Below are 10,524 nucleotides of genomic sequence, written 5' to 3'. Positions count from 1 at the left end.
GCCACTCACCAGCTGTCTTAAGTATTTACTTAAATTCTCCAAGATGTAGTTTCCTCATCTGTAAAATGGATATGATAACAGTAACTACCACATAGGATTTTACGAGGATTAATTAAGACAAATTAATACAGAGCCTGGCATGCAATATGCAAACTGGAAATTATTTTTTTTTAAAAATTACTCTTACTATTGTCATATTCCAGATATCCTCTTCACTTTCTATTCTCAAATTTTATTTCATTAAGGACTTGGTTACAATTCCATCAATTTTCAACCCATTAAAAATAATCAACTTGGTGTTCTCATGAAGTTACCCCTGGCCTTCTTTTTCATTTTAGCCTTTTCTTCCCTTGAGAAATGACCCAAGTTCTTCAGTCTTCCATTTCATAGATCATCTTAGTCTATAGGATCTCTATTTTCATAATGGGAGTGCAGTTTAGGCATGAAGCCAGGCTTCCCAAGTTCAAATTCTGTTACTAATTTTCACTAGCTATGTATCCATAAGCAGGATGCTTAATTTTCTTGGCCCTTGGTTTTTTGTCTATAAAGCAGGGACAATGGCATTGTTCACCATATAGGCTTACTGTAGGGTTAAATGAATTAATACATATTTAGCTTTGGGGCTTGGTATAGAATATGTGTTCAATAAATGTTCACTGTTTTATTCATTCTTTAGTCTAAGGAAGTTTGCCTTTAGCAAATTACTATATTGTCTATTTGAATGTGTTTGTAACTACATTTTCTACATTTTTTTTCATTTCTGCCTCTCCTGAGCAATTGATTTTTTAATTTTTAACTTTTTTTTTGTGTGTGTGTGTGTGTGTGGGTGTGTGTGTGTGTGTGGTATTAGAGATTGAACCCCCAGGGCCTTGTGCAGGCTGGGTGAGTGCACTACCACTGAAATTTGTCCCTAGCCTGGCAATTGATTTTTGATTCAGCATAATTATAAACCAAGAAAGAAATGAAAGTTGATAAGATGGCTAAACCCTGAGGTTTTCAGTTGAGTGAACTACTCTATTGCTGTTGTTGAAAGACTTCAAAAAAACACAGTTTCACTGTTACGAGGATAAGGCTCAGAAACCATCTGCCCTTGAGTTTCTATGTAGGTGACATCAGTGATGAATGATGATGGTTGGATTCATTTCCAGACCCGACACTCACTGCAAAGTCATTACAGAGTCAGCTACAAGACCACAGGTCCTAGGACATGTGGAAAAAGCCCCGTTGCATTGGCTCCTGTCATGATTGCCACCTGTCCAGTGAAGAGGGGACGGTTCTACCTTCCCCCATTGCCATTCAAGTCTCCCAAACATTAAAAAACAGAGGAACTGTTTCTTGTAAAGATGAATTTGCTGAATCAGAGCAGTCCAAAGATGAAATGAGCTCTCTCTGGAGGGAATAGGAGTGAGATGTTTAAACAGAAACTGGATGACCTCTCATGGGAATAACAGGGAGGGATCGGGCACAAGGGAGATGGTAGACCAGATGACCTTTACAGTCATGCAACTGAAAAATCTGATAAAAGTCAGGGGAATGGGATTTGATCCCTTGAGTTTGTTGTAATCCAGGTAATGGCTCCAACTGATCACTTGCTTGTGATTTCCCACTGAGAGTACTGTACTCCTCGTTTAATTTGGAAGTTCAAGTTAACAGTTTCAATTTATGCTGTTAAATTAATATTTTCCAGCTTGTATATAATTTATCCTTCATTTCTCATGGAGCCAACACAGCCTTGCCTTGGTCCCATTGTTCTTGTTCTCCCTCTGCCTGGAGCCTGTTGCCCAAATGTCCCTGCCTGGACTCCCTTCCAGTCCCCTTCCCCTTATTGCTGCCACTTTCGACCTTCTCTAGTTAAAAAAAAAAAAAAAAATATATATATATATATATATATATATATATATATATATATAAAAGTGATAAAATTCATATGTATATTAAAATTTGTTCCTTTAGATATGCATGGCAGTAAAATGTATTTTGACGTATCATACATACATGGAGTATAACTTTTCATTCTTGTGGTTGTATGTGATGTGAAGTTCCACTGCTCATGTATTCATATGTGAACATAAGGAAGTTATGCCTGATTCATTCTACTGTCTTTGTATTCCCATCCCCCTCCCTTCCCTTCCTTCTCCTTTGTCTAATTCAATGAACTTCTTCCTCTGTCTTATTGTGTTCTCTTGATGTACTATTTTTCATCATACTAATCCCCCACACGACACATTATATAGTCCTTTATCTTTGGTCTCTCCCTGACGAAATGTAAGTACCATGGATCAGGGCTCTGGCATTTTTGTTCACTGTATTTCAGATCCTGGAAGTGTCTGATACACAAGATGTCTATTTGTTGAGTGAGTAAATGTAAGCAGAGGTTTGTTTTTATTTTTGATTAGTTAATTTCCTGCTGTATCTAATTTTGAAGCATTTACCTCTTTAAGAAGTTGGTTTGGAAAACTGTTAAAAATCTTTGAGTTCCTCCTCTTCATGATATGAATATAAAGGTAACTCTTCCAAGAATTCATCAACCTATATCCATTTCAAAGACACCTGCAAGTGGATAAGAAAAAAAAAATTCATAGCTCTCCATTAAACTAGTCTAAATGATTTATTTTAAAGAATGCTAAGAAATTTTACTTTTCAAACAAACATGCAAGTTACTTGGATGAAAGACTTAAAAAAAAAAAAAATAGCAGAGCTACGCTTTGAAGAGGACAAGGCCGAGAAACCATCCTGTCCTTGAGTTCTGATCCAGGGGTCTATATAATTACCATTCAAAGGATAAATGATTTGGTATGATCATATTTAAGTTTTTTTTTAATAATTAGAGCTTCCAAAGCATCATCTATAATCAAATACAGTATGGACCTCATTCTTCCCTCCCCAGTGATACCTGTGTTTCCCAAAATGCTTTCATTAAAAAAAAAACAAAAGCTATTTAGAAACATTTGAAAGCAAGTCAATATTTGATTCCAGTAGATGGCACTGCAAAGCAAGTCTTTATAGATCTAATAACTGTCACTTTTTTGATCATGATAATAAATAGTGATTTATACAGTGAAAACAAACAGGTTGGGGATTTTGAAACGACTGAGGCTGGAGTTACACAGTGCCCGACACTGATACATCATCATGTATCATAATTTGGAATTTACTAAAGTGCACGTAGGTTGCCCATTGTTCTTCTGCATGAAATGACTTTTTGATATGAGATGTCAGTTGCTAGTTTTAATTTGTTTAGTCTATTTTACCTTATAAGTCCAAAAAAAAAAAAAAAAAAGAGTCATGGAACTCTTTATACTTTTGTACTCTGCTAAAGTTGACCTCATCTAGGCCAGTGAACATACATAGAGGAAAAATGGTTCCAGAGTCACAAGTCACATCTCTGACCTGAACTGCCTGTGTTTATTGCTGGTGTGTGTGTTTGCCAACAGATACCTTTGATCATGATGGATTTGATGAGAGAATGTAAATGGCTCCAGACAATGCCAGCTTCACTACAAAAAACAAGACATACCATGTTCCAGTGACAGTGGCAGTGGGTCAGAAGTCAGCCTAGGCATAAAGGCATATATGTTTACACCAGTTTCACACCATTTAAAAGGGAGATTATATGTATTATAAACTAGAAATATTTAAATGACATCAGGTATGTAAATATACCGAGAATAAAGTCTTGGTGCAAATTAGGTGTTAAATGACTCCCCACCCCCACCCTGTTCTTTCACTGGTCTTTGACAGAGGAGAGGAAGGAAAGGCTAGAGCCAGCCCTTACACTGCACTACCCATTTAATGACCTCTGTCATTTCACCTCTCTGAACTCCAGCTGGCAAAAGGGCTGGAAAGGAAGCTCCAAGGTATATAATATTATGCTGTACATAGAATAAAATTCCTGAGTGAAGTACATGCCACTGGACACCCATATGCACAAGCCAGCAGCCACAGAAGTTGGGAGTGCTTTGTGTCAGGACGCTTGTTCTTCCTTAGTACAGAAAGAAGCCATTAGTCAAAACTGGTGCATCTGTAATAAACCATCTTTGAATAAATGTCCTAGGAGAGTTCAGATATGATGCATTTTTAATATGCCCTTTATGCTGTTTTTTTCCCCCCATTATTGCCAAGGAAAGCTGAAACACCTTCAGTCTTATGAGAAGTAATAGCAATAGGGAGTTTCTGAAATTTCTAGAAACATATGAGAAACCTCTCTGGTTTTGTGGACCACAAGACATGACTATAGCACACTCATTAAGAACTATGATTTTTCTTTGGGTACTTAGAATTGAACCCAAGGGTGCTTTACCATTGAGCTGCATCTCCAGTCCTTTGTGTTTTCTATTTTGAGACAGTGTTTTGCTGTTACTAAGGGCCTCACTAAACTGCCTAGGCTGGCCTTGAACTTGTGATCCTGTGCCTCAGCCTCCTGAGTTGCTAGAATTATAGGCTTGCACCAGCTTGCCTGGTTCATTAAGACCTTTTAAGTCATATCAACAAGCCATCTTTCCCTCAGGTTTTTTTCAGAATGACTCTCACAGGTATTTTCAACTCAGCTCCAGACACTTTTATGGGCAGCTCAAAAGACATACATTAAATGTAAAGACATAATAGTAACCTAAATGAGGGACAAATATAACCTGAGCAACACCTTCACTGCCAGACAGTGGGGTAAAGAAGTCCCTAACATCCTTTTCCTATAGATTTGTTTACTTGATTTTGTTTTGCTCTCTGTGACCCCAGAGTTTACATTTTTGCTATATTGAATTGGCAGAGTTAGTGTTAGAATATTACAGAAAGTAATTTGTGACTTTAGTGGGCAGATTGATAAGCATTCTTTAGGGTCTTAAAAGACTTTGTAGAATTCCCCCTTTCACCCATGGTGTGTGTGGGGGAATAGGTCAGAGAAACCACAGGCATTACCGATGACGAAGTGACAGAGGTCATTGGAGTCCCATACATTGGCCAAAGACTTTGGGGAGAGGGGATAAGGAAAAAGGGTAAAAAAATAACAGAGGTGTGTATGTTTAGATTACTCTTAGTGACCTTAGGAGGTAAATGGAAAAATACTATCTTATGTAGGCTAAAAGAAAACAAGTTTTGGTTTAACGCCTCTAGTAAAGAAAAGATTACACAAATTCTTCAAATATTTGTTTTTTTACCTCCCCCCTTTCCTGCTTTTGTGTGACGCTACTATGTTTAATACCTCACTAGAGAGTCTTTATATTCAAGTCTTTTACACTGATTCATCTTTTTTAGGAAATTTGCTTTTCTTGGTTGGAAGTGATGACTTAAACATGGACTGTGTATGAGCACATGAACAACCCTTTTTCTTAGCATAAAGATAATGCAACAAGGTTTAACTAATCACATGTCTCTCATATAAATAAAATAAATAGTACACATATACTTTTTCAAGTCTTTTGCAAGTTTTTATAATATAATACTTAGGAATACACAAATTATGAGAAACTTTTCAACTGTTAAGTTCCTATTTTATGCTGTAACACCAAACAAGTGGAATAGTACCTACATATATGACAATTAACAAAATGACTTTAATATTTTGTATAATTTAGCCTCACTTATATAAAAGAATTACAAAGTTCCTTTGAAGGCATAAATTAGATCTATAGCTGCATTTTGAAAATGATAAAATTCATGATCTAACCACAGTTTAGGAATGTAATCACATTTATAATTAGTTGGTGTGATCAAAGACTTATTTGGGGAAATATTTTCAACAAATGTTAACTATACCTAGAGAAATCTCATGTTAATCACAAGATTTACAAGGTTAACTTCCTCTGAGTTGGAGTACCCTATGAATTCTTTACTTTGCAAAAACATTCAGTTTTTACCAGTGCTCGATTGTTGGTTGACTATGATAGATTTTTTTTTCTTTTTCTTTTTTAATAGATTTAAGGTAGATCCCACATCTGGTTATATATGTCCCTAAAGTGTCTGGTTCTGAAATAAAAATAAAAGTTAGAAGGTATTGGAGTGGGATGAAGGGGCCATTTTAATTGCCTCAGAGAATCTCCTAACCAATTTTCATTTGCCTCATTGGTGTCCTTGGATAAAGGAGATTGGAGGGAGGTTGCAAAACATAAAGCCAAGGAATCTTCAAAAAGTCACGTGCAAAAAAAGCAATGGAAAAAGTAGATGGGAACTGAACTCTGAGATCGTTCAAAATAAGCAATGTCGAGATGCTTTATGATGACACTACAATTATTGTGTCTGTGGCTCCAAGATTTTATTTCTTAATCACGATAGGTCAAAATAAATAAACAAACATCCTCCACCACATTTTCTAGACCCACAGGAAAAATTTTCCTGGGGTCTGAGTGCTAACTGTATAAAGAGACTACTCAACTATATTGAAGCAATCAGGTAGAATAATGTTTATACAGTCATTGAGTTTGGGATCAGGTGTTCTTCTGCATTTGTGTCTATTTTGATAAAATAACGTTCCGTGCATAACAATGACTTAAAACTGGTAAACAAGACTGGAGACCGCACAATGGCTGGTTGCAGCTCGAATCGCACAGCTCCTGGAGAGGAAAAACTCCATCTCCCTCGGAACAGGAGCCCTCTAGGAATCCAGCCCCTGGGCCAGAAGAGAGGCCCGCGGTCTGAGACCCACGCTCCAGTGGCGCCTCCCGACGCTCTCAGACCGCCCCAAGCCTGAGCTCCAGGGAGTTGGAGCAGAGGATCTGCGCTCAGGGCCATTACTCCCGCGGCGCGCCTTGTGCTTGGGCAGTGCGTAAGGCGGTGACACGGGTCTCCAAGGCTGGTTTGCAGGCTGGGACTTCCACGCTGTATGTCCTTGAGGGATGACTCTGTCCCCTCTCCCTCCCCTCCACCCTCTTCTCTCCCTCCTGGCGGTTCCCACTGAGTGGAAGGAGCGAGAAGAGAAGATGGGTGTCTGAGACCTGACCAGGGCTTAGAGTCCCGTAGGGTGTCTGGAGCTTACACTCTGGATTCTTAAGTCGCTCACAGCTAGTCCATCAGGGTCCACCGGAACCACCTCGGGATTCTGAAGGAGGCAGTTCCCGGGGTACAGTTGGGAAGATTCATGTGCAGGAACCGGGGACGGTTGATTTGAGGAGTCTTTGCCTTGGTAACTTCAGGCGGCTAGAGCTCAGGGATACGATTTGGTGTCTCCAAGAGTTGGACAGTGGGAAGCTGCGGGGGGGGGGGGGGTAACGTTGGTGTTTAACTGTGCCGCGCAGCACGCAACCTTAACCTAGTGGCTCTCTTTTGGGTCTCAGGTGGCTTCTGTGTCAAATGGAGGAGTGACTGGTGGAGGGAAGGCGCTTTAGACGTCGCAAAGAGATGTAAGGAGATGGGATTTCTCTAGACTGGTGGTGCGTGGGCCCTCGTGGCTGCCACCACCCGTCCTAGATCTCCCCGTTCCTCCAATCTTTTTGTTGGCAGTGACCTCCGGTGGGTCGCAGAGTGTTGCACATCTGTCCGTTGTTCTTTTAGATCAGCTCAGGTCCAGCCATCAGAGAGAGCACTTATTTGAGACCGGTACTGAGCCATCATATCTGTTTCCCTCACTCCACCGGCCATCTCCAACCTTTTGGATAGTCCACCTCTCCTTAGGGCACCACAGTGAGGTGGCCCGTGGACCATAGTGGGTTGGCAGAGCTAGGGAAGGCAGGAAAACCTATGGGTGCCTCGGAGACTCTCTGGTTTGGGGGAAAGGCGGGGTTTTACCGCGAAAGGAGTTCTAGAGAAATAGTTGGACTAAGAATTCGGAGACTGGGGAATTTTACAGAGCAAAAGTGTCCGTTCTCTATTTTCTAGGCGAATATAATCCAGCCCCACACCAGCATCTTCCAGCTGCTCCCCAGTTAAGGCAAAGCCCTCTTCCTAAACTGTGGCTCTTGCCTACCAGGGTGTCGCCAGCTTTTCCTTATGGGGACATTTCGTTCTGACTTCGCCCAGCTATTGTGCCCAAGGCCTGGGGAGCTCCTCTGTGTCCTTCTACCATGTACCGAACAAAATGTCCACGAGCCCCGCAGACGTTCAGCCCAACACCGGGCTGCACTCCAGACGATGGCCGAGGGCCACTCTCCCCCTCCCCCAACCTCGGGCTCGGGCAGGGATTCTTCTCCCCCCGGATGAGAACCAGTCCTGACCAGGTGCCCCAGGAGACGCGTGGTGAGCCCTGTTACCAGAGTCCCGCCAGGCAGATCTCTCGGACAGCCCCAACTTAATTTCCTGGTCCTTGTGGCAAGTTCCCTTAGAAAACCTCTCCCAGTTTTCTCCAGTCCTTCGCAAAGAATCTAGACACGTTAAAATCCCTATAGAGAGTCTCGATTTAATAGTAGGAGACGGTGGAGCGGGCGGGGCCGAGTTGTTCTTGGGATTGCATTTCTCCCCACTTTGAACGATCTCGGGCGGATAAAGCGCAAGTTTGTGCACTTGGTCCACTGAGGGATCGCAAACCAGAAAACAAAACAGCGGCCAAGGAAATGTGGAGTTTGTACAGTTGTCGCTGAAATGGGTGTGCGGAAATGCTAGCAATGTGAACTTTCTACAGATCGTGTATGGAGGGAGCTAAAGGAAAGGAGGGAGGGGAGAGGGCTGGAGGGAGCCGCGTGGCGTGAATTGTGCCGGCGTGGGAGGGTGTCTGTGTGCTTAAGAGTGGAGGGGATGTCGCGACGGGGGCAGAAGAAGGAGTCGATCACGAATTGCAGGCTAATTGGCTTAAGACATTTTGCAAGCGCTGGAAAAGGTCGTTGAAGGAGTTCACTGCACAGAAAAAAAAAAAAAAAAAAAATCTTAAAAAAGAGTGCCGGGCATGCGCACAGAGAGGATGCCATATTGGAATGAGGCTGTAGTGGGAGCTGGAGGGACCCGAGCCGGCGCGCGAGGGAGGCGGCGGGCAGGGAGCGAGTGAACCAAGGAGGCGAGGGCGGGCGAGCGAGCGAGGCCGGCGCCTTTTCCGGAGACTTCCGGGGCCAGGGTCCCCGCCGAGGGCGGAACAAACTTCATCAGGTAGGACCCAGCTCCAGCTACTGCCCTCCGCCCGCGATCAGACCTCCGGCCCGCAGGTTGAGTGCGCCGGTCAGCGTATTTTTGCTAGCTTCGCGGGGTGAAAAAAAGGGAAGACTAAGCAAGCCGGGTGGGTGTTGGGGGAGGAAGGAGAAAAACAGCCAAAGAGAAGGGCTGGAGAAGAAAGCGACAGCACTTGAGCGAAGCCTCAAACTCCTCTCTGCGCTCTGGGTTGTCATTTTTTTGCTTCCTCTGTCGCCTTCTCCCGAGACTCCTGGGCTCTGAAAAGCCCGGCCGTGCGGGAGTAGGTCCAGAGTTGCAAAGTGCCCTCTTTCCTCCGGGTGCAGCCTGTCCCCTCCCGCCACCCACCCTTCTCGTTTGTGCACTCCTTTCAGCGACGAAGCAGTCCCTGCTACTACCCTGCGCTCCCCAGTCTCTTCCGCACGCGAGACCCCTTTTGGTGTGTGTTTGGAGGTTTGGGGAGAAGGAGGTGGTGGGGAAGGGAGACTGGAGATCAGCAAAGGGGAAAAACGTCGTACAGACATTTGGAATCGCCCCTTGGAGGCATTTGCCTGTGTCACTGAAATGAAATTGTCAGTAGTAGTTTCGGAGCGTGCTCCAGCGAGGATGATCTTTTTGTTCATTTTTCCCCCCTTAAAGTAATATCATGTCACTTGGGGCTTTCCTGTTGTCTGCTCTTATCAGACCTCTTCTCAAAATTACTGCCCAATCAAGCCCTGGAGTTTATTTTTAAATATGCATATGTCTTGCTGAAATTCTCCAAAAAGCAACTGTATGAACTGCTAGATATGTTTATTGATTTCGACCCGAAGCGGCGGAAGGGGATTAGCCAGGGAAGGGAGATTCTTTGGGTTGGGAAGTGGTTGATTCGGGTGGCCAGATGCACCTCCAGAGCCCCATTTGTACTTGTGTTTCTTGGAAGCGCAGCAACAGCGGGGAAGGAGTCTTTAGACACGGTGCCGGTTTCAATATGGCGGGCTAAGGTGGCTTTTAAAAACTGAAAATAAAGGTTTTGAGGTGGGAAAAAACCCAACTGAAGTGGCCACGCCTGAATTTTGAGTCTCTTTGGTTACCCCAGGAGCCGCTTTAGCGAATTAAGTGGGAAAAAAGAAAAGGAACGAGTTGCCCCAGTTTTTTCCGTGGTTAGAGTCTGTGTGTCAAGTCCATTGCTAGAGGGTAAAGGGTGGAGGGGTGCCTCCAGCCGGGACGAGGGCATCCAAGCGCAACTGCCACCGGTGTCTGTGGATTAGTGTACACGCCATGTAGGTGCAGTTGCCGGGGGGAGGTGTTACAGAGATCCACCCTAAATGTTTGTATGTGCGTCGCGGAACCAGACCCTGCCACGATTTGACGTGACAAACTGCTGACACGTGGTGCAAAATACATGAAGGCAGACGGAATGATTTATTTCGGCTTTCTAGGAGACAAGCTCGCTCTCTCCCTCTGTGTGCTGGATCCTGTGCGAGTAAACCCTCGATTAGACGAGCAAGGAAGTGCTTATTA

The 10,524-nt window shown here is 43.3% G+C and overlaps 1 protein-coding gene across 2 annotated transcripts in view; it reads left to right on the top strand.

Annotated features, from left to right (window-relative positions):
• The first annotated feature begins 8,920 nt into the window (after positions 1-8,920).
• The window catches only part of Sfmbt2 (Scm like with four mbt domains 2), a 203,414-nt gene continuing 201,810 nt past the window's right edge, over positions 8,921-10,524 (top strand). For both annotated transcript variants that reach the window (XM_076831791.1, XM_076831790.1), the window contains exon 1: positions 8,921-9,003. The gene's annotated coding sequence lies outside the window, so the exon portion shown is untranslated. The remainder of the gene's footprint in view (positions 9,004-10,524) is intronic.

This window comes from Callospermophilus lateralis, chromosome 13 (assembly GCF_048772815.1).
Source record: "Callospermophilus lateralis isolate mCalLat2 chromosome 13, mCalLat2.hap1, whole genome shotgun sequence".
Taxonomy (NCBI): Eukaryota; Metazoa; Chordata; class Mammalia; order Rodentia; family Sciuridae; genus Callospermophilus; species Callospermophilus lateralis.
The sequence above is the reverse complement of the archived record's forward strand: the minus strand, read 5'-3'. Positions and strand labels throughout refer to the sequence as shown.